This window comes from Polypterus senegalus, chromosome 18 (assembly GCF_016835505.1).
Source record: "Polypterus senegalus isolate Bchr_013 chromosome 18, ASM1683550v1, whole genome shotgun sequence".
Lineage (NCBI taxonomy): Eukaryota > Metazoa > Chordata > Cladistia > Polypteriformes > Polypteridae > Polypterus > Polypterus senegalus.
Window position 1 is genome coordinate 72174992 of NC_053171.1, and position 25177 is coordinate 72200168.

At 46.5% G+C, this 25177-nt stretch overlaps 1 protein-coding gene across 2 annotated transcripts in view; it reads right to left on the reverse strand.

Moving 5' to 3' along the window:
* Positions 1 to 25177, reverse strand: part of LOC120518972 (alpha-(1,6)-fucosyltransferase) — a 351289-nt gene that overhangs the window by 115319 nt on the left and 210793 nt on the right. The window contains exon 4 of one of the 2 annotated variants that reach the window (XM_039742019.1): positions 16965 to 17079. The exons of the other annotated variant lie outside the window; for it this stretch is intronic. The gene's annotated coding sequence lies outside the window, so the exon portion shown is untranslated. The remainder of the gene's footprint in view (positions 1 to 16964; positions 17080 to 25177) is intronic. 2 annotated transcript variants of the gene reach the window in all.

The following is a 25177-nucleotide window of genomic DNA, read 5'->3' on the forward strand; positions in this document are numbered from 1 at the left end:
ATAGCAGGTCAAAGCGAGGTCAGAAATAAAAGGAAAAGAGCAGAAGAAAAGTATTTTCGCATTCGCATCCTTTAATGCACAAAACGTAGATTTACACAATAATGGAACATACAGTATGAGAATCTGTGGACCCGCAACAGTTAAAGCAATGACAAGTTTAATTGAAAAGAAAACAGAATTCGGTGAAGTGTATATTTATGATCACGGAGAAGCGATCACAACACGAGCAGCAGAAACACAAAGTAGCAAAAGGATCAGTGGCTGTACAGGCTTTAAAAATATCGTCACACTGCCCTTCTCGCAATTCTCGCAAACCCCCAACCCACCCCTCGGACAACGGGAGCAGCATTATACGTCCTGCACAAAAAAGAATTTAACCACGCCCGGGGTCAGAAATAAAGGACAACTATTGTTTTTACACCGTCACGCGAGACCAGGCAGTGAGCTATCATTTAAAAGAAGTTCACAGACACCAAACCTAAGAGTTGTTGGATTGCATCTTGCAGACAAGCATCATGTGCTCCCAGCTCTTAAAACAATGACATGAGACAGGCAGAAGAGGCAGCACACAAGCAGCAAAAAGACAGCAAATAATCCAAAGACATATCCTTAGCGTGCATTTAGCCAAACCCCACCTTCACAACACGAGCAGCATTATACGTCTGGCAACAAAGAGATGTAACCACGTCGGGGTCGGAAATAAAGGACAAGTATTGTTTTTACAAAAGTTTTTAAAGTAAAGTGAAAACAATGCATATGTACCAATTCCCATGAAAATAACAATCTCTTTAAATTGTATATTCGGTAAACCAAACATAGGGGTGGGTGAGCGAAGCGAGCAGAGGGCGGAGCCCCCAAGAATATACAGTGGAACCTCGGTTCACGAATGTCTCAGTACACGTACAAATCGGTTTACGACCAAAAAGTTTGCCAAACTTATGCATCTGTTCACGACCACACACTTGGTATACGAGCAAGCCAGTTTCCCTTTGTGTTTGTGCGCGCTGATGATTTCCGCACATGTTCAGTCTCTCCCTGTGCAGCAAGTGAGAGCAAGAGAGAGAGAGAGACATACACAGACACGCGTGAGAGAGACACACACACACATAGACGCGCGCGAGAGCACACAGACACATAGACGCGCGCGAGAGAGACACACACACAGAGATGCGCGTGAGACACACACACACACACAGATGCGCGCGCGAGAGACACACACACACAGACACGTGCGAGAGACACGCACACACACACACAGACGCGTGCATGAGGGACACACACAGACGCGCGCACGAGAGACACACCCACACACAGACGCGAGAGACACACACATAAGAGAGAGAGACGGCTGGACACATAAGGCCTAGAAGGCAGTTAAAGAATGCACCAGGCTTGTTTTTAAAGAGAGATCCGAGCATTGTTTTAACCTCGTTGTTAGGGTTAATGAAGACTTTTTTCTATTGGATTTTAACCTGCACTAAACTTCTGTTTCCAACGATCATTTCGTAGCGTGCACTGTTGCAATGTTACTTTTCTTGGTGGTTTATTAAATTACGGATTTTTCAAATGTTAATTTTTTTCCCCTGTGCTTAAAACTCAAAAAAAGTGTTTTTAGCGAGCGGTTCGTATCGCTATAGCGCGAAATCTTGCAGTGTTAGTTTTCTCTGTTGTTCAAGGTTTTCTCAGTGATATTCAGCTTTTTTACATTTAGTTTACTATTATGCTGTGTACTCTATGATATAATTAACTATATTTGTGATTAAAAAACTTTAAAAAAATATATTTACATACAGTTCGTACGGTCTGGAACAGATTAATTGTATTTACATACAATCCTATGGGGGAAATTACTTCGGTTCACGACTAAATCGGTTTCTGACCAGAGTTTTGGAATGAATTATGGTCGTGAACCGAGGTTCCACTGCATATATATATATATATATATATATATATATATATATATATATATATATATATTGTCACACACGCGCATGGGAGGCAGCTAAAGGGCTTGAGTGAAGGCAGTTCGAGGCATGCCGGGTGTGGCAGAGTGCACTGACTCTTTTCTCCTTGCCTGTAGACCATCCCGGGGATTTCACCTGGATCTCCTGACATCACTTCCGGGACTGAGCCAATGGAAGTCGGCCACACCAGCTCCAGTCCCTCTGATGTCACCTCCGCTCGAGCCAATGGTGGAAGACCACGTGCCAGATCCATACGACCTCACTTCCTGTCTCCCCCTTTAAAACCTGCCCCCTTTCCTTTGTTTCCTCAGTCTTGTTTTGGACTCGGTTGTATGCACTTCAGTGCTCTGTATTTCTATAAGAAAACGACTTTGCAGCCAGGATACCACAATATACGGGTGGCTGCCCCAACTCTTTATCTGTCCATGTCTCGTTCTTGTGACAGTGGCGTAGTCGGCAGGATGGAGAAGTCCCAGAAGAGAAGGGGACAGGACCTGCAATATACCCAGGTGGGAGCGTACCGGGGCCGAGTCTTCAGGCGGGAGGGTGCCCGTGGTCGGCGTGACCGGTGCGGGCTCCGCTCCCGCACTCATAACTAGGCCATCTGGAGGCCAGGGGTGTGCGGGTGGGGCTCACAGAATTGGGCTGCCCTGGAGGGGAGGCAAAGGGACTCAGTATGCTCTCTTGGGGAGAGTGCCTGCCTCCCTCGAAACCAAAGCCCCATTTACCACCTAGGGGTGCCCCAGACTGGCAGGTGAATAAAATAAAAATGGAGGTTGGACCCTGAGCGCCACCAACAACAAGCCTGGTCCTTATGGGCAATGGTAGGGCATTGGCTACGGCCATTTGAAAACACGCCCTACCAAATAATAGAGCAGGTAGCTTGCTATCTGCTCCTGGAAGCGCTTCCCCGTGGCTTCACCCAGCCGGTTTGGGGCGAGCGGTTTAAGAACATGTCTGAGCTCATAGAGCTTATGGAGACGCAGAGGGCGGCCTCACACTCTGGGGGAGCAGAACCGTCCTCATGTCAAACCAGCCGGGTGCGTTCCAAGACCTAGCCCCTCCCTGTACAATCCGGAGCTCAGACATGGGTCCGCGGTGCCGCTGGGCAAAACCGCTTGGGGCAAGGAGGAATGCAGGTGGAGGCGAGGAGGGGTTGGTGTGCTCTGGCTAATCCGTTGGCGGTCCCACATACTGGCGTGGTGATCGCCAACGGACACAAGACCACAGGTTTGTTCGACCGCAGCAACATTTCCATTGTTGCCCGCCGCTTTGTGCAACCGCAACAGTGGCTAAAATTTAAGACCGGTATAACCTGTGTCCACGGAGACATCCGCTGGTACAGGTCCGCCGCTGTGTCATCAGTTACGGAGGGTCAGTTCAGAACTCACCGTAGCGGTCCTACCTGATCCTCCACACCCGGTGATACTAGGGCGGACTGGTCTAAAATCAAAAGCGGTGAGACACATACCACTCCCGGGGTTAATTTGGGCCTCGTTATGGACGGAGATAACCCGTCTCAAGCTGCCTCCACGCCGTGTAATCAGCCGGCAGAGAGAGCGGCGTCGCCCTGACTGGCGTGGCAACTCCGGCCGCCGCTGGCTAACACGTCATCCACCAACGACGCGGCGGAGCGGGAGGAAACCACGCCCATTGAGGTCGACGCTGACCCTCTCTCCGTGTTGCGGTTCCAATTTAAAGAAACGCCGGCTTCTTTTAGAAGGGAGCAATGGAATGATGACTCCCTGAAGTTTGTAAAAAATGCAGTGGTCCTTGTCAATGGCCAGCGCACTAATCAGTCGATGCCACAGGGCCCCTACTTTGTGCTAGATAATGACCTCCTTTACCGTGTAGCAATGCATGACGGGCAGGAGACGAGGCTGCTGCTAGTGCCGCGCACCTTCCGGCGGCAGGTCTGCGAGCTAGCACACGCCCACCTCCTAGGTGGCCACCTGGGCACCGAAAAAACTCTGGAGCGGATCAAGCTCCGCTTCTACTGGCCAGGAATTAATGAGGAGGTTCGTCGCTTTTGCGCTTCCTGCCCGGAGTGTCAACTGCGACAAATTCCTAGGAGGGACCGTGCTCCTCTAGTTCCTATTCCACTGATTGACGTTCCCTTCCACAGAATCGGGGTCGACCTGGTGGGACCCCTGGAGCCCTCAGCCCGAGGACACAAGTACATTTTAGTCCTCGTGGATTACGCTACACGATACCCCGAAGCTGTTCCGTTGCGCTCAGCTACCTCTAAAGCCATCGCACGGGAATTACTAGGGTATTGGCGTGGGGATCCCCAAAGAAGTCTTGACAGACCAGGGGACCCCTTCACCTCGGAAACGTTCAAGGAGACTGCCAGATTACTGAAAATAAAGCATTTAAAGACCTCGTGTATCATCCTCAAACCGACGGATTAGTAGAGAGGTTTAATCAAACTCTCAAGCAAATGCTGCGTAAGGTGGTCAGCGAGGATGGAAGGAACTGGGATCAGCTCCTCCCCTCGTCCTTTTGCCTATCGGAAGTCCCACAAGCCTCCACGGGTTCTCCCCTTTGAACTACTGTACGGGCGACAACCTCGGGGCATATTAGATATTTTGAAAGAAGGCTGGGAAGAAGAGGCTCTTCCCTCCACAAACATACTGGAGTATATCGCGCAGTTCAGCGATAGATTTGGAAAGATTCGCCTGTCCTTAAAAGTCACATGGAGGAGGCTCAAGCAGCACAGGCCCGGTACTACAACCGCGCACGCCTCTTGGGAGTTCCGCCCGGAGATCGGGTCATGGTCCTAGTGCCTACCTCCCACTCTAAATTGCTTGCCCACTGGCAGGGCCCCTCTGAAGTTAAGGAGAGGAAGGGACTGGTCGACTATTTGGTGAGTCAACCCAATCGTCGGCCAAAGGAGCGGTTTATCATGTGAACCTGCTGAAACCGTGGAAGGACAGGGACCCCGATCCCTCCTCCGCCAGCCCGCTCACTCTTCGCCACACACACGACCTTAACTTCGCACGGACTTAAGTCCCAGACAGCGGCAGGAGCTGGAAACAGTTATCCGGACCGTTCGGGAGGTAGTCAGTGAGAACCCGGAAGGACCTCTCTGATTGAGCACAACATCGTGACAGAGCCCGGGTTGTTGTCCGAGAACGCCCGTATCGTCTTCCCGAGGCAAAAAAGGCTGAAGTGGAGCTTGAGATCAAGCGCATGCTGGAGCTAGGTGTGATTGAGGAAAGTTATAGTCCCTGGTCCAGCCCCATTGTGCTCGTCGGTAAGCCTGACGGAAGTTGGAGGTTCTGCAATGACTTCCGTCGGCTTAATCAAGTCTCCCAATTTGATGCTTATCCAATGCCACGTGTGCGACCTCCTCGAGAGGCTTGGACAGGCTCAATACCTGACCACACTTGACATGACGAAAGGGTACTGGCAGGGTCCTTTAACGGACTCGAAGGTAAAAACCGTTTAGTACCCCTAGCGGACACTGGCAGTATCGTGTCCTTCCATTTGGGTTACACGGGCTCCAGCAACCTTTCAGCGTCTGGTGGACAAAGTGCTTCGGCCTCATAACTCATACAGTGCTGCCTACCTGGATGACGTGGTCATCTATTCCAGCACATGGAAGGAACACCTACAGCATGTCCAAGCGGTATTACGGACACTTGGTGAGGCGGGCTCGGATTAATCCCAGAAATGCTTCTTGGATTAAGCGAGGCCAAATATTTAGGCTACCTGGTGGGTGGGTACCGTAAGGCCACAGTGCTCCAAAATTGATGCCATTCTGAAATGGCCCGTCCATGAACCAAGCGGCAGGTCCAAGCCTTTCGGTTAGCGGGTACTACCGCCGGTTTGTACCTCGGTTTTGGAGAAGCGGCGCCTTGACTGATTTAACAAAGAAGAGGGCCCGAACATTGTGGCATGGACTGAAAAACAGCGCTGCATTTGGTGACTTAAAGCAGGCCCTTACGCCCACACCTGTTTTGATGGCACCTAACTTTTCTTTGCCTTTCATCCTCCAGACGGACGCTTCGGACACAGGCCTGGGCGCCGTGCTGAGCCAAAGCGTCGATGGTGTGGAGCACCCCATCATGTTCCTGAGCCGGAAACTGTTGGACCGGGAGACCAGGTATGCTGCGGTGGAGAGGGAGGCTCTGGCGATTAAATGGGCGATTACTCAGCTGAGGTACTACCTGTTGGGCCGGGAATTCACCCTTGTCACGGACCATGCACCCCTACAGTGGATGGCCCTCCACAAGGAGTCGAATCCGCGGGTCACCCGGTGGTTTCTTGACGTGAAGGGGTTGAAAGCTCAGGAATAAAAACTACTTAATACGTAATTCATTTTCTCCCTTTGTGGATCTCCAGCTGCAGATATGCAAACCGTATCACAGACCTTCTCTTCCATATATACAGTATATATATATATATATATATATATATATATACAGTAGATGTATAGAGACATTATCCTCTCTGTCTCTCTAGAGTATATATATCACGCAGTAATGCCTCACAGTCAAATATTTAAAGAAATATATATTTATTAAACCAAACGCAGGTTTCACAATTCCTTTTCTTTCCTTTTCCACCTCCACTCTCCTCCAGACAAGTCTTGTCCACTTCCTGACTGACCCCCGAGCTGAGTTCAACCCTGCAGTACTTCCAGCACAACAGGAGTGCCACATGAAAGCACTTCCAGGTCTGGCGGAAACTCTCTGTAACGGGGGGCCTTCTCCCAACAGCTCCCCCTAATGGCATCCAAGAACCCAAACAGGGCTGCCCGGCAAAACTACAACACTTTGACAGCCCTGAGGGTGTCCAAACAGGCGCCATACCAGAGGGCACACAGTGTGCTGGGGGAGCACACACCTCTCATAACAGACTAATGACCAAGAAAGGTACTACTAACCAACCTGGTCGATATGCTTGTCCATCCACATCTTTCTTTTATCACTGCTTCTCAGCTGGGCAAGAAAACATCCACCCTGGCCAGGGTTTCATGAACCCGTGCTTTTATGTATTTATATATCTACACACAGACACAGACACACACAAAGGCCAAGGCTATAGTTGTAACTGTAAGAAGGCAACTAGCCCTGGCACATACCACATGGCACTGTGGCCACAGGTTCTGCCCCTTTTTTTTTGAGTGGCCTTCCTCCATCAGTATCGCTAGATGGCCAGCCTGCCTCCGCAAAGACGAACCTCTTTGAATGTAGTAACACAGCACTCACCTGCACTGCACACTCACGTGTGGGAATGGCCAGGCTGGACCCCGATAGAGTGACAGCTGTGCGCAGAGCATTACATAACACAGCAGAAGGAGACGACAGAGCTGCGGTCACATTAAGTGGTGACACAACGAGCGCTCAGACAAGCACAAAGATCTAAAGTGCATGTGAAACACAGGGGTGTGGCAGCGTGCAGCAGAGGCAAGGAGAGAAAATGAACAACCGGATGGCGTCAGATAAAGAGATGCAGAGAAAAGGCAGCCCAGCCATGGATTAGTTACTTATTGATTTGGAGAGCGCCCTGCGTAAAGCACAGTGTGCAGCACACAACTTACAGTACACAATAAGGGCGGATGGGGAGACACCGCAGGTATCCACGTGCTTTTTTAATTCATGTCTTCAGCCACTTGAACAATTAAGTAGTAAACGGTATTTAATCCAGTAGGCCCTGCAGGGTTTATTTATGCAGAAGAACATCGCAGCAGAGCTACAAATTCCACAGCTTACTCACACAAAAGACTGCCTGGTGGAGTTTTGGAGGAGAAATGGTACCTGCTAGAAAAGCACACCAATGCGTTTTTGTTTTTTCTTTTTTATATCTGAAAGATGTCACCAGGAGGAGCAAGACCTGTTTGATCGTTTCTTTTGTTTGTTTTATTTACAAATGAAAATGGAATTGGAAGGGACAGTGTACCTGGCTGGCCTCTGAAAAGGGAGGCAGACCGTCGAAGGACTACTTACTGATCTTTTCTGCAAAGGAGATGACACACAGATCTCTTTCAAAGGGATATAAAGGGTGCCAGAAGAAATGGGACCTGCTAGATTTTAGCACTTTGGTGATGGAGGTTGTTTTGCACTTCTTCATGAGGAAGAGAACTCCTTGAAGAAATGGACCACCAATGTGGGAAAGAAATCTGAAGGAATGAGTCCTGTTGGACATTTTTGTAAGGAAGGAGACGCTGACAGATTGGGGTATCTAATATGGAATAAGACACCTGGTAGACTGCATCCTGTAATTTAGAGCACTAAACGGGTCATAAAAGCCCAGTCAGAGACAAAATGTCAGGACGCCACCCGGGTCACCCCTTTTAATTTTTCCAATAAAACAAAACAAACACACAGAAGCGTAGCAGAACTGAAAACACAGCCTGTAGCCTCCACTTGTCTCAAACGTGCTCCTGCATCGGGCAGGCCTTGACTTTTTCTGGAGTTCCATCCTCTGCTTTGGCTCAACTCAAAGTGAGACGCCTTCTTCCAGGGAAGCCCGCCATTGTAAGACTTGGCCCGCCTAAACTGTCGAAGCTGTGGAGGTAGAAACAGGTAACGAGTTTAGCAGTAGTACCCTCTCTCAAATCAGGCAGGTATTACATACCTCAGCTGAGACAAGAAGACAACCCTCTAATGGGCACACGTGACAGCATTTAAAAAAGATGAAGAGGAATGGGACGTATTAAGAATTTTAAATGTGGTAAAAAAAAAAAGACACCGCAGAACTGGGGCCACCTGGACACTCTCATAACGAAGAAGACCCCTGGCAGAACTGAGTTTACTTTATGGTATCTTGGGGAGGACTTCCAGGTCTTTTTGTATGGGAGATGAAATCTAGAGCAGTAAGAGATTTTTGGGGTTTTGTACTTACATTAAAAAAAACGAAAAGGAACAGACTCAGGAAGAAGACCCGGCAGAACGGGGGCCTACTGGACCTTTTCAAATAGAACAAGACGCGTGGGGAACTTTAGATCATTTAATACACTCTTGGAAGGCTTATGTGACCTTTATAAAAGGTAGAAGACACCTTAAGGACAACCTTTTCATCTGGAGCAATGGAACCAGCTGAACATATGGAAAGAGGTATTTAAAGAAAAAAGAGCTGACCATCCACCACCCTGTCGTTCCATCCATCCATCCATTTTCCAACCCGCTGAATCCAAACACAGGGTCACGGGGGTCTGCTGGAGCCAATCCCAGCCAACACAGGGCACAAGGCAGGAACCAATCCCGGGCAGGGTGCCAACCCACCGCAGCCCTGTCGTTCCAATTACAGTAAATATGAACTTTCAAATCACGCATGATTTCACCTCTGATGTTAAGAATAGACAACCATTTGCAGCCTGTGAGGGGCTCACCACCAGAATCCTGGTTTACTTCTGCTATGGACACAATCAATCCATGTTTGAATTTGCAGTCTTCGACGTGACAAAGCGGCTCATCTGCTGTCATACACGCCACAGACCATTTCTCATACTGTGTTTTATCTGCTGGAGACAAAGTCGACACTTAATGACATGGCAAATGCATGTGACCCAGCTTCGGCACCTTTCCCAGCTCCTCCTGAAGCTCCACGCACCGGTCAGGGTGCAGCAGTTAACCGCCGTGCAGAGGGAAGGTCTTGCCTGAGGTGTGCACACTTGGCCTTTCATCACTGACAGGATCCCATGTGGGACGCCCTTCCGAGTTATGGTTGGCTATGACTTTGACGGATGGAGACTTATAAAATAAATGCTAAAACACATTTTCACTCTGCTGCAAGCAACGAAAATAATGAAATAAATAAATAAGTGGGCTAAGGGGAGTGGAACTCTGGGAGTCATTACATTCTGCAATGAAGCTTCTCCCGGCCAGCAAGCAATGAAGGCATTTTATTATTTTAGCCTTGCTGACAGAGCGGCTCACCTGAGGGTTAAGGTAAGGAGGAAGAAGGTCATTTATTTATCGGCCAAGGGTGACACAGCGCTGCGGTAGTAAGCATGGCTGCCTCAATGCTCCAGAGACCTGGGTTCGATCCCTACCCTGCTTCACAGCCTGCGTGAAGCTCTCTGTGTTTGTGCACTTCACATATTCCTCTGTTTCGTCCCACATCTAAAAGACATAAGAGTGGATTCAGAAAGTCTTCAGATCCCTTCCCTTTGCTCACATTTTGTTATGGGTCAGCCTTGAGTTCATCCTCTCCCCATGTCCAGCATCACTCAGTACCCCAGAATGACAACGATAAAACAGGACGTTAGGACGTTTCCACTAACTCAAGTATTCAGACGTTTTCCTCAGTACTTCATTGAAGCCCCTTTGGCGATGATTCCAGCTGAGAGTCTTCTTGGGTCTGATGTGACAAGTTTCACACACACCTGTACCTGGGGATTTTCTGCCATCCTTCACTGCAGATCCTCTCAGGCAGCTACTTTCGGGGTTCTCCAGAAATGTTCTGATTGGGAGATCTGGCTGGGTCACTTAAGGACAGTCTCAGGTTTGTCCCTAAGCTACTCCTATGATGCCTTTGCTTTGTAATTAGTGTCACTGTCCAGTTGGAAGTTGAATCTTTAGCCCAGTCTGAGGTCCTTAGTGCTCTGGAGCAGGGACAGCTCCATACTTTGCTCTCTTTAGCTTTCCTTCAACCCTGACTAGGTGCCCAGTCCCCAATATTGACAAGCAACCGCAGAGCAGGATGCTGTCACCACCATGCTTCACCGTTGGAATGGTATTGTGCAGGTGATGACCTGTGCCTTGTTCTAATTTTGGTTTCATCGGACCTGAGAGTCTCATTTCTCACAGTTTGAGAGTCATTGGAATGGTATTGTGCAAGTGACCTGCGTGATGGGTGGAACTGTTCAATTGTTGTTTCGTCAAACCAGAGAATCTTATTTCTCACAGTCTGAGAGTATTTTAGGTGACATTTTACAAATATCATGTGTCCAATGGCCACTCTGCAACAAACAAATCCCAGGTTAGTTGAGTGTTGCAGTGATGGTTGTCCTTCTGGAAGTTTCTCCCATCTCCACAACAGGTTCTCTGGAGTTCAGCCAGACCATCGAGTTCTTGGCCCCCTCTCTTACTAAGGCCCTTTCCCCCCAATTCCACAATTCTCTAGCCATCTTACAAAGAGTTATGGTTGTTCCAATCTTCTTACAATAAAAAATGATGGAGTCCACTTTGGTCTTGGGAACCTTTAACCCTGCCAATTTGTTTGTAGTGTTCCCCAGATCTAGAGCATCACAATCCTGAATCTAAACTATAACGGTATAACCTTTGACCTCGCAGCTGGACCTTCTGTGGACAGGTGTGCGCTTTTCCTTATCCTGCCAAATAACTGCATTGACCACAGGTGGACTCCAAATGAGGCGCTGAGTCTTCTCAACAACAATCAACAGAATCGGATGTCTTATCACAGGGTCTGCGTACTTGTGTCAATGTGGCATTTCTATATTTATTTTTTTTAATTTTAAATACATTTGCAAACATTTCTAAAATCCTATTTTCACTTGGTCATTCCGAGCTACTGAGTGTTGTCTGAGGAGCTGAATTTAAGATATGTCAGCACAAGACTTCTGCATGAGAAAATCTGAAAAAGTGAAGAGGCCCATAAACTCTTTAAAAGCCAATTTAAGTTGATCAGAAACTAGAAACTCCAGTTGTCTTACGGTTGGTTCTTCCTTTGTACTCACTAAAATAGCGGTTCCTAACGGGGGTGCCCACGCCTATAGGGGGGTGAGAGATTGCATTTTATGGGGTGCGACAGACGGCTGTGTTCTGTTTCTTCAAACTTGAGTGACAACAATCAAGCATTCTGCCTGCAACTGTCACATGTGAATGACCCACAAAAAATACACATTCTCGAGGGTACTCTTCCTTGAAGAGAACGGAATTTGGACCCGTAGAGAAGGGCGAGGTCTGGTATTAGTTTCTGTGTAGAAGTCTTGATCATGAAACATCACTGATTTCAAGGTTTGACTGACATTTCTTGCCTTTGGGCAAGAGGGGGACTGAATTGGATGCAACACCTGCTGCTTATACTCAGCTCGTCTCTCCTGCTGGTGGTCCTGGCAGTAGCGCAGCAATCTTAACTGTGCAGCATGTCTGTTTTTGAGCTGCAGTGATGGTGTTATCGGGGGACAAAGCTTATCGACTGTGTTTCATTGCTTCACAGGGGTCTCCAAAACCCTAAACACCTCAATCGTTGATCGTGTGTCATTTCGTCGTTGCGCTCGATGCTTCACAGGATACCTTGATGCTCAGATTGTCAATCAAGTGACTATGCCTCACACTTACAAGATTATTGAGATTATAAAGGTATGTTGTTCAATTTATACATACATTTTATGCACTGAGCTAAAAATTTATTTTTCTGAGTTCAATTTGTTTACACGCAGTACTGAATGTGGTTCAAAAATTAGAAATTTGACTTCTTCACCTTCAAATGTGATATTACTTCTCTAGGGGGTGCACACATAAATTTGACATTTTCTAGGGGTGTGGGGCATCGGAAGATTTAGGAACCACTGATTATAAGTAAGAATCGGGCAGGAATGATCTCACAGCAGAAGACCAAGGGTGGCATAAGAATACAGTATAAATGAAATGGGCGCAAAGTTCACTCCACACAGAAAGTAGAAAGAATAAATATAATAAAGCACTTTACAAGAAATTATCTTTAAGATAAGGCTGAAGCCACAGCATCAAAGGAGCACTCTTACTAAAAGGAAGTATGGCCAAGTGACTAAACATTACACCAAAAGATTACAGGCTTAACCTGGCAGTGCAGCCTTGAGCAAATCATTTAGCATGGCATGTCTCCAAATTTAAAAAAATATAATTGCATGTTAGCAAAGGTCCTAGCGCTCTTGGGTAAGCCGTTATGTAAAATAATCTTTCATTTTTTATTAAAGTTGTCATATGCTATCATCACCAGCAGGTGCCAGTAATACAATGACCATTCACATTTGCCACCTTGCTTCTTTTTCTTCTTGTGCAGTCCTCCTTAGAGCAGTGCTTCTCAACCACTGGTGGTCCACAAAATGCCAGGCATATCAAGTATATCAATGTTATTTTCATCACCTGTTTTAAAGCTGGTCAGTGAAAAGTAGGCTACGAAATGTCGCCAGTCCGCGGAGTTCTTCCAAAAGTGAATCCGGAAGTGACCTGCACTTTTGTCTATGGTTAGCTGGTCAAGCTGCTCAAAAGGGGGAAGCCCTTCGGTTGAAAGTTCATCAATTGAGCTGCTTGACACTCCATGGGGGTCCGCGAAGGGATCCTAAAACTCAAAATGGTCTCCACTTGTCAAAAAGCCTGAAAACCATTTGCTTAGAGTGGCGCCAAACTCTCAATGTGATGCCTTTGGAGCCTCTCATGGGTTGTCCTCCAGGTCTTCCAAACTTTATCTCATTTCTAGTCATTCCAGCCCACATGTTGCTTGGTCTGTCACGCTGCCGTTTCCACTTGGCTACCATGTAAAGTTCCAGTATGGTCCTCGACTGCCGCAGCACTGGCCATGTAAGTAACTGGTTTCTGCTCAAGCACAGCTTGTGTTGGTGGTAGAAAAAACACTTGGCGGGTTTCTTCCGAAACTGTTAGTACTACTCTGTCAGCAAACTGGCAGATAAACTTTCAAACAGAAACCGGAAGATGCACGTAAAAAACAAAACAAAACAAAAAAAGATATAATGTGAAATGAGAGCAAAGCCCAATACAGGAGACAATAATCGATGTTGAGAGTACTCGTGAGAAAAGAGCACAATGATAAACTTTGGTATTTGGTATCCGCAGATCGGATCAGGATTTGCACTCAGAGCCATCGTGTTGATTACATATCTGTCCTGACTGCAGTGGCCACGCCCCTAGCAACGCTGGAAGCACACCTAACGATGGAAATAAACACCCATGATGCATATCAAGACAGGTACCATCTTCCTTGGTTCCTATCAAAAAGAATCTGCACTCTGTACCAAAAAATCTGCTTTCCTGACTGTCTGTAACCCTTGGTCAGTTCATTCAGTCACACAGGCTTGCAAAAACAGAATTCCAGTAAGTGGAATAAAAGAACAAAAAGTGTGCATGATCTAATTTGTTGAGAGGACGTCGATCTGACCTCTTAATTTCTGTTGTGTTACATGTTTTCTAAAAGAAATTACAATTACGAATACAGTCAGTGGGCGGCACGGTGGCGCAGTGGTAGCGCTGCTGCCTCGCAGTTAGGAGACCCGGGTTCGCTTTCCAGGTCCTCCCTGCGTGGAGTTTGCATGTTCTCCGTGTCTTCGTGGGTTTCCTCCCACAGTCTGAAGACATGCAGGTTAGGTGCATTGGTGATTCTAAATTGTCCCTGGTGTGTGTGTGTGCCCTGAAGTGGAATGGTGCCCTGCCCAGTCTTTGTTTTCTGCCTTGCACCCTGTGTTGGCTGGGATTGGCTCTAGCAGACCCCCATGACCCTGTAGTTAGGATATAGCGGGTTGGATAATGGATGGATGGATGGATGGAATACAGCCAGTTATGCACCCCGGAATGAGGATTTGTGGGTCACCCAGGGGGTGAAGGTCATTACTACCACAGAATGGGGAAGATGAGTTGCATATGTGACTCCAGTCTTCAGGAAGGGAGACAAAATGGATCCTGGTAATTAGACATAGCAGCACTTGAAGCTGTGTGCAGCGGAGAGCAACCGGGCACATCCCAGGACTTAAGGACATGGCGTACCCAACAAACTCCAAACATTAAAGCTGTTTAGTCTCGAGCAGAAGAGACTATGTGGACATTTAATCCAGCCCTTTAATATTCTCAGCGTTAATCCAGCAGAATTCTTCCAACTTCACGTACTTGAGGACACTAGTGGGAGTTAAGGCGGACCAAAGTCAGGACGGACTTCTTTAGGCAATGAATTGTGGGACTCTGGAGCAAACTACCAAGACGTGAAGTTGAAGCAGAACCTTAAAGGAGGATCTGGATGAGATATCGGGACAGCGTAGCTAAACAAATGACCGACAAATGGACTGTACTGTCCATTTTAGGCTTAATCTCTATGCCAGTATACGAAACAAGAGATGAGGGGGCGCACTTTTGTGATTTTCCAGAGCTCACAGAAAATGAGTCCAAAACAAAAAAAAAAATAACCCAAACTGCCAACAACATCTTTCTGAGGTAGAGCATTTGCTATGTGAATTCTGCCTGTTCTTCACCTGAAAACACAACCAAATAACGGTCACTAAAAAGATTCTCTGCTCAATCCTGTTTTAAACACTTTGCTGTGTCCCTTTGCAGAGTGTTTGCTAACAAGGAGACCTTTCAAAATAAAAAAGGCATGCGTAAATAAAGAGGGCAAACGGCGCTACTGCCTGGTGGAGGGAGAGCTTTTCAAGGTGTCTTTAATTGTGGGAAAACTTGTAACACGCAGCTCAATTTCTCAAAGTCAGCAGGGCATACCGTGGTGCTCTGCAGATAACAGGCACATTGGTGTCGACGCCATCATTTGAAGGAAGTAGTTAAGACTACGGGAGTTGTTATGGTAATTATCAGCTGAGGTGCTGAACAAGAATTGCAAAAAACTGATTATGCAAATGGAGTCACAAAGCAATTGGGGCTCTGATAACAAAGTAGACAGGCAAGCCGAGAGTTTTGGTGGCTTTTTTAAATACATATTTCATATCAAACAAGACGGCCCTGTGCTTATTAAGAATAAAGCCCTCATTTGCAAATGAAATGCATGCATCAGCACCATGAACGCTGCGTTAAATTCCTGTTAACAGGAATTTTCAAATTCCACTGTGCTGTTAGCAGCGGACAGAGTCACACCTGAGGTGGCCCTGGGTGTCAAGCAGAGGCCAGGGTCTCCTTTCAAGTGCGTGTCCTAACGGGACACACAAACTATGAAGCAGTCCGGTGAAAGCTGGGAACAGGATGGAGGCAAAGTAAAACAGGGACTGTGATGCCATATGGCATTTTGAGGGTACCAAACCCTGGCTGAAGAGAGGAGCTGGAGATTAATAGAGAGTCACCAACAGGCCACGCTGATGCCAGTGTGGTAAAGTGAGGTCCATGGCTATTTGCCATTTTAAATAAGTAATCGTGGCTTAAGGAGGGGGCGTGGGGTTCCCGGGCACGATGCCGGCATGGCCGTTTTCGCACTGAAGTGCACAGGTGTGTGATCGCCCGCGTCTGTAACTGATGCCGGGGCTGCTAATTACCACACCCGTGCCACGTCCCTATTAGTAGAAGGAGCATGAGTGCGAATGGTGGAAAAAAAACAGGAAAAAGAGTGAGGTTAGAGAGAGAGAAGAAAGAAGGAGGTGAAGGAGCTGGTGCGGGAGCAAGTGAGATCAGGCTCGCTGGGAAGTAGGCAGCTGGGAGGCGAGCCCTGGTAAGGTGTAAGGCAGACACTCAGAAGTGGTCGCTCCTGCTGAGCTGTCCTGTGGAGCAGAAGTGACCAGGAATGTGAACGGCTCGCCATACAAGATAAAGAAGGCAGACGGAGTCAGAGGTTTGGGATTGGAACCCCCATGCGAGCACCCTGGACATTGGTGGAACCCAAGTCTTGGTCCAGGAAAAGGGCCGTACAGAGCCAGGGGATGGAAAGAAGCGGACATGTAGAAGGTCAGCTGGACCTGCAGGTAGGGCGACTCCCCTGTTGCAAAGCCCGATGGGAGAAGTGGGGGAGCCGCCAGCTAAAGGAAGGCACAGAGTTTTTAAAATGAAATTGCTTTGTTTTAATGGATTTGTTTTTGGATTATTTTAACCTTCACCTTTTGCTGTTTTTAGGGATTATGATTTAATTTATGGAACTTTGTTGCACTGCACTGTTTTGAACACTTTTTGGTTTTTGACTATTTTTAATAAACCATCCTCTTGCTCAGTTTGATTTGTCTCCATCAGACCAACTCATCTGGTTACATTAGCGACGGTGTTGGGTTCAAGGGCTCCCAAGTCTGGAAGTTGGTGCATAGAGCAGGACCCGCACTGTCACAGCCAGGAGGAATCCTGTGGATTTTTATTCCAAGCAAATAGCAGCAGGACTTAAATGGTATCCACGCACCTATTATGGTGATCAAGTCAAAGCAGAGGTCTTCACAGGATCATCCTGGGTCTGAACCAACAACACATCAGCTCGGGCCACTGTGCTTCTGGCAAAAATGGCAAATTTTAACAACCTGCAGAGGTGAAAGTGTAATGGGTTAAAATGAGGACGGATTTATTTACATCCATCCATTATCTATCCTAACTACAGGGTCACGGGGGTCTGCTGGAGTCAATCCCAGCCAACACAGGGTGCAAGGGAGGAAACAAACCCCGGGCAGGGTGCCAGCCCACCGCAGGGTGCGCACACACACACACAGACCAAGAACACACTAGGGATAATTTAGAATCGCCAATGCACCTAACCTGCATTTCTTACATTTACATCTATTTGCTTAGCAGACACTTTTATCCAAAGGAGGTCAAATAATCAGGTAAACATCGGTCTGAGGGACTGCTTGGGGCCAAGTGTGACAGGACAAGTTGACAGAATTGATTGGCACAAGATCAGAAACACAACTGAAAGACTGAACCATCCTGAAATCAGAAAGTTGGAATCCACCCTGAATAGCAACAGCCTGCAATGGACTGGAATGGAGATCACGGAAAAACCCAATGTCTGGAAGGAAAAGGTGAAGCTGGAGCAGCCATGAAGTCAAACGGCAAAGAGAACGCAACCTGGCCAGTCTAAGGGATGTCATCATGGATGTTAAAAATACTCAGAGGCTTCAACCCAACAGACTTCTTCCATTTTGAGGATACATTTACATTTCTTTGCTTAGCAGACACTCTTATCCAAAGCCACTTACAAAGGAGGTCAACATATTTGAGTAAACATCAGTCTGGGGGGCTGTTTGGAACCAAGGGTGACAGGACAAGGGGGCACAAATGATCATCACAAGTGAAGAGCTCAGAACAAAATTCCAGGCAGGTACACTTCTTATTTCACCAAACAGGATGCTTCAAATGCTTCAGGAAGTCAGAACTTTGAATGGAGGTTGGCAGCTCGTTCCACCAGCTACACATGAAAAAAGGTGGCATCACCAGACTCCTTTTATCAGCAGGTCTCAGTGGCCGAGAAGGAGCATAGGGCCTCAGAAGTGTCTCCGTATCTATACAGGCGCCGACCCATTGTCTACTCACTAGGGAACAACAGGTAAAGCTGTGTAACATCAGCACAGCGCTGTTAACTCCAAGAAACTCAGTGTTCTGAAAAGCACACAAAAGCAATGGTTTCACACATATACCAACATAAAACGTCTGTTCCTGCGTGTTCTTGTTGCTATTGGCGCCTGTTTGCCATCTCTGGCTTGATGGCCAGTAGGAATGCATGGCGGGCCAGCTGCCTGACTGTTTTCGGGCAGCGGTGGTGGTGGCAGCCGCAGTGCGACACAATCTGGTTTCTATCCCTTGTTATCGTAAGTGGCAGTCCTCCCAGGCTAGCATTGCCATAGGTGCATCGGCTATACAAATGTGTTTCGGCACCACAATCAGGTGATGCTGGCACTTCACTTTCGTTTTCGATCTCCATCTCCAAATCATTTGCATCAAAATTGAAGTCCAACAAGTCAGACTCCGATTCAGAGATAATATGCAAAATGTCGTCCTTGGAGTATTTTGCTTTGCGCATTTGCTTTGGTCTCTCGCCAGATGTCAATGTAAGTAGCTCTTTGCTACTCATGCACACGCAGGGAATCGAGATCAAATCAACAAAGCTAACTTTCCTACTATGAAAGAGATTCAAACTAAAATTAGCGTCAAGTTTTGTTTGCCGTTTACAGGTAATTTTTTCCCCTACCCCTGAATTTCGAAAAACAGTTGACACCCGCCTTGAAAGAGTTAAGAGAAATCATGGGACACCATCTAAAGCCAAGTGAGGAAGTGTATAGAGAGAAGAAGAGAGGGCCCGCTACCAATCCTTAGACCACCCCCTTGACATATGTGCATGCCAGGACACACACTAGGATCTGCCCAAGAGGTAGAACTCAGACCTTCAGAGGGCAGTCCCGCTGATGCCAAGGTGGACCTGGTGGTTACCATGTTGAAGCGAGAGCTGAGATCTAGACGGATATAAAGAGCACACGTATAATGAACACCGTAACACTAAACTATCATCCCATAGCCAGTGCTGCCAAGATGGACCAGTGAAGTTGTGGCTGTGCTCCATGAAGCCTCCAGAACTCTGAAAATCACTGTCCCTGGATGAGGTTATTTTGTGCACTGATTGGACAGGTTCTGCCCCTAGTTACAGTTATAGTGGATTTGTCTCAACTGCCATAGGGTGAGAACATTGCCCCATTGGTGACCTCATGACACTGAAAATGATTATTATTTAAAACGTAACAAAGATGTGGAAGGCTCTGACAACTCACTCTCCTCCCAAAAAGAGTAGCCAAGGCTTCAACTTCACTACAGGTAGGCAATCGTGTAAGGGACAAGCTGTCTGGAACGTTACAAAAATGGCACCCAATGAATGAGTGGCAGGGACAGCGCCACACTCTGGAGAGTTCCACAAAAAATCCAGACAAAGTAAACATGCTGGTCTTTTAGGGATGGCACCTCCAACATGCTGGCTAAATGTCTGATAGGACTTTTGAAAGGAGTTGCTTTTACAAGTGTGTGGCCTTTATTATTTATTATCTAAAGGGTACTGTTTGCAAGGAAATGTATGTTGTGGTGGACGGCTAGGGTTCTTGTCCGGCCAAGATGCTTCCACGCTAGGAGGACTAGGGGGAGCCAGCCTATCCAGAGTGTTACCTCCAGTGGTGCCTTGGACTCCTGCAGGGCTTCATGGGAGTTGGAGTTTGGTACAGCCCTGTTGGGATCCATGGGCACCGCCAGGGTTGCAGTAGCTGCTGCTGAGCCCTACAAAGCAGCTCTTCTGCCACACCTGGAGGTGCTGCCGGAAATACGTCAACAAGCACCTGGAGCACTTCCGGGTGGGCTGTAAAAGGAGCCAGCAGACACTACGAGGAGCCAGAGTCGGGAGAAGGAGGATGATGCTTACCAGGAAAGAGTGAAGGAGAAAGAGAAAGAGAAGAAAAAGAAATAGGAAAAGAAGTGTATTATGCTTTGGGACTGTGTTTTAGACTTGTGGGGAGCGGGAAAGGCGTTTCCCACAAGGGAAAAGTAAAACAAATCACATGTGCTGTTATAACTGTGTCCTACGCCTGTCTTTGTCGGGGTTGGCCTTTACAACATGTAAATGTAAATTTGCACTGTTTTGTCAAAATAAAAAGCTCACTCTTTAAATTGAATCAATAAGAACCTTCAGCTTCTGCACATGCTGCAGGCAACTGTGGGCAGTGAAATGATTTGCATTAAAAAAAAAATGATTGAAACATTATCTTTTAATTTACTACCACCCACACCAGAAAAACTGTCTCCCATCAGGATTTATTTATTTATATAAGTTATTTAAATAAGATAAGGGGACTACGGGCACACCTCTGCCTGCATAGAGGACTCTGTGGCTCCAGAGACGAATGTCCAATCTGAAATGGCTGATTAAAGCTGGCAAATGCAAACTTTGAAAAGAAAAGGTGACCAATTCAATCCACTTACCCCAACATTATATGTAGCTTGCTGTTAAAAGAAAATGAGGTATCTGGAAGATCCAGTAGACAAGAAAGAAAGAAAGAAAGAAAGAAAGAAAGAAAGAAAGAAAGAAAGAAAGAAAGAAAGAATTTGGTATAGTTGGCAGGATATATTGATATAGTGCCCTCTATAATGTTTGGACAAAGACAAATTTTACCTTGATTCTCCCTCTGCACCACAGTCTAAAATTACAAATTAAATAATTAAGGTGCACAATTCAGACATTTTGTTTATTTAAGGTGATTTGCTGACTTTTCAGCCACATGCCACTTTTTCTACATGGTCTCCCCATTTCAGGGCACTATAAAGTTTGGGACACAGCAATGGCAGGTCTGTTAAAGCCATCATATTTAGGAATTTATTGTATGTCCCTTGCATGTAATGACTGCTTAAAGTCTGAGATTCACTGACATCACCAGGTGCTGAGGATCTTCTCTAGTGATGCTCTGCCAAGTCACTAATGCAGCCATTTTCAGGATTTGCTTGTTTTGGGGGTTGTCCCCTTAAGTTTTTTCTTCAGCATATGAAAGCCCTGCTCAGTTGGATTTAAATTGAATGACTGGCCTGGCCATTTAGCTTTGAATAACTCTTGTGTTGCCATAGCAGTATGTTTGGATCATTATCTTGTTGTAGGATGAAGTGCTGTCCAATCAGTTTGGAGGCTTTTACTAGAACTTGAGCAGATCTATGTTTCTGTACATCTCAGAAATCATTGGCCACTGTGAGCAGTTCCTTCATCAATGAAGAGAAATGCGCCAGTACCTGTGGCAGCCATACATGCCCACACCATAACACCCCCAGCACCATATTTAACAGATGAGATGGTTTGCTTTAGATCTTGGGCTGGGCCTTCTTGTCTCCAAACTTTGCATTTGCACTCACACTAATGCAGGTTCATCTTTGTGTCATTTGTCCACAAGACCTTTCTCTATAATTCTGCAGGCTTTATGAAGTACTTTATCAAACTGTAATCTGGCCATTTTCTTTTTGTGCCTAACTAGTGGTGTGCATCTTGCAGTGTGGCCTCTGTAGAAGTCGTCTGCGGGTAGTAATCTCTGACACACACACACAACTGCCTCCTAATGACTGTTCCTGATGTGCCAGACAGGTGTTTGGGGCTTTTTCTTGACAATAGTGAGGATTCTGTCATCAGAACTGGAGGTTTCCCTTTGAGATTACTGAGTTAATGATTACTGCCAAGGAACATCTAAGATACAACTGGAATCCTGTGTTGTGGTCGGATAAGGTTTTATTCCATGCATACCATCAATATGTCTAGAGAAAAAAGGGAACTGCATACGAAGCAGGGTGATGGTGGCACTGTGATGCTTTGGGGCTGTTTTGCTGCCAGTGTTCCAGGGGCTCTTGTTAATGTCAGTGGCATTATGAATTTCATTAATTACCACAACATTTTAGCTGTAAATCTGGTTACTTCTGTGAGAAGGTTGAAGCTGGGTTGTGGTTGGGTCTTCCAAGATGACGAGGATCCGAAGCACACATCAGAATCAACAAAATACTGGTTGCAGAAACACAGAATCAAAGATTAACAAAGGCCCTCCTGGTCTCCAGATTTGAAACCAACTGAAAAGCTGTGGTTTCAATTAAAGAATAAGTTGGAAATGTCCTCCATGGAAGACTCGTCCAAGATCCCTCGACAAGTCTTCTCCAGCCTCGTTAAACACTACAGAAAGAGGCTGTGTGCTGTCATTCTCACCAGGGGAGGCTCCACCAAATACTGACATTATGGAGTGCCAATATATTTGGAATTTATCTTATTATGAAACTGTGTGTTACTAAGCATTATGGAGGGTATTGTATTAGATAGACAGACAGACAGACAGACAGATAGATAGATAGATAGATAGATAGATAGATAGATAGATAGATAGATAGATAGATAGATAGATAATACAACTGAACATTTTGAAAAAAACAAAAACAAGGCCAGTCAGTACAGAGTGCACACTATAACTCAATACCGTTCAGAGAGTAACAGATCAGCACCAGCACCTCGGAGGTAAAGGTGCTCATTACAGAGTATAATGGCTATTGGCAGACATGACCTCCCACCGCGCTCTCTGCAGCAGTGCACTTGGATAAATCTGTGGCTGTTTAGCCGTAATTGCATGCAGAGTGTGAGTGTCATTATCCATGACATCCAGTATTTTATTCATTTGTCTTATTTCGACCAGTGCCTCAAGTGAGCTCTGAGAACACAGCCAGCCTTCCTTCAGTGCCATGACTGTGGTTTGTTAGGGGCTCCCACGACTCTGGCGAAGTGGTGGCTCACTGGCTACAGGATCTGTGCTGGATAGTTGCCAGTTCGAACCCCAGCAGTGCCAGAAGGAGTGCTACTTCATGAGACCCTTGAAGGCCCTAAACTTTCAATTGCTCCAAGGTGCTGTACAAATAGCTGACCCTGTGCTCGGACCCCAGCTTTTGTCCCTGTCTCTGTGTGATGATGAAAAACGACAAATTACTAATTGAAGAATTTGTATGTGTTAAAATAAAGTGAATTATTATTATTATTAATGGACTTACAAACTCACCAGCGTGGAGAGAATCTGCCAACAGCTTGCACAGCACACAGCAGTAGCACACAGGAGATTTCGTTTTAAACCCTGAACTGTGCTCTTCTTACAAAGCCTGTTAAGCCTGCAAGTTTGGTCCTGCACATAATGTCCCTAGCTACAGAAATGAGCCAAGAGTGCTCGCGTGGGGATGGCAGACTCCATTTTTCTCTGCGCCCTGTCCAACATATCCACAGTTTTCACTTTCCTGTCCTTCAGATGCTTTTACAGTAAGTAGGAGGGAATGGCGCTACACATTTTTTCCTAATGACACCATCATAAACTGAACCCATCTTTTCAACACTAAGCAACCTGCCAAATTAGGAGAAGCCAGCTTCTTGGAATATGTGTGCCAAGCAGCAGGCCATGCAATTTGAACATATGGTGAAGTCAGGCTTGCCCAATGTCACCTCATAATATCATGCACTCCTACATAAAATTCTGACAGCGGTGCAGAGAAAGATGAGACATAACATGAGCTGACCAACAAGCAGCATAGTGAAGAAGGAGAACCTTGTGCAGTTCACTTCTCTATAAAGCACCTCTCCTGAGATCATCTCTCACACTCCAGTGTCAGTGCACGTGGATCAAGCAAGGCCCACACAGAGAAGTGGCATGGATGGCAGCAGGGCCGACCGAATTTAAGGAATAGCACAGGGATGGGAAGGAAGCAGCCTAAGGGTAGTTTCTTCATGATATAATTATTCCTTTACTCAAAAAGCTGGAGTTGTACAGACCTTCAAAGGCATGTGCATGAAGTCCTACTAGCCAAGTTATTCAGTGTCCACTTGGTACCCCACATGAAAATGTGCAGAGTTTCGGGTTCATCATTTACTCCACTGTGACTGCACTTCAAGGTGGTGTCCAATGTCTACTAGAGCAACATTCTGGCCGGCTTACTATCATGAACATACTCAATTAAGGACACTGCAGCAAGATTACAGCAAGGTCAACAAAGATTAGCAGGGCCGCAGAATGGACAACAGCTGCTCATAAATAATAAGAATGATAATAATGATGATATATTTTATTTATATAGTGCCTTTCCCATGCTCAAGGTACTTAATAATATTTTATTTTCTATAGCGCTTTTCTCACTACTCAGAGCGCTCTCCACTCTGGGGGGACCCGAGACGTGAACCCACGATCTCCTTACAGAAGAGGGTCCCGAGAGGACTGACAATTCAGGATCTTAAACTCACGAAGGAAGTTAGGAAGGAAGAATGAGGTGGCTGTAAACGAAGAAGGGGCTCAAGTAAGAGGAGAAACCACAGAGGAGAGGAGGTGGCTTCACACCGTGCTTTGAGGGAAGTTTAGAGGAAATGAACTGCAAAGGACTTGTAGAAAAGAGGCAGACAACAAATCAGTAAGTCCATCATTCGCTTATTCTCTGAAGCTGCTTATTTCAATATGGGGGATGGCATGGGGACACAGTGCTACCGCATCCCCGTAGACTCTAACCTTTCCATCCAAACTATTTAAGGATGATTCTGAGACACCTGAAACATCTCTGGTCGGTGGGAGCAGTCCATCATGGAGCCTCTGCACTCACACAGACTGGGCCAGCTTGAAGTCACCAGATAATCCATCAGGCACATCTTCTTGTTTGATTTTTGTTTTCCATCGAAAATAAAGAATATAATTCATCCCCACCTCCCAGGAGTGGCTTTTGTGTTTCTACAGGCATCTCTCACCAGCTGAGCCGTTCTTTTGTTCCTTCTGTCTGCAGGTGGCTGGCACCTTCAGACCTGCTATTCCGCCAACGGGGGCTCCCTAGGATTGGGCTGTGCACCTCACAGAGGCCCTGACTTCACGTCAGCTGTGTGCAGATAAAGTCATTCTTTCTCCCCACGCTTTCCTTTCTTTTGTTTTCTTGGTGGCTCTAAACCTGTTGTCACGTAACATTGCAGTGCTGCCCATTTAGAAAATTATTCTCTTTGTAGCAAATTTATTTTCTTCTGTTAACAACCAATTCCCAGAACTCTATTCTGCCTTATTAGCGGAGAAGGGGACGAATGAAGCACACTGTGCTCTGCGGCTTTTCATTACCATTATGGAAAAACAA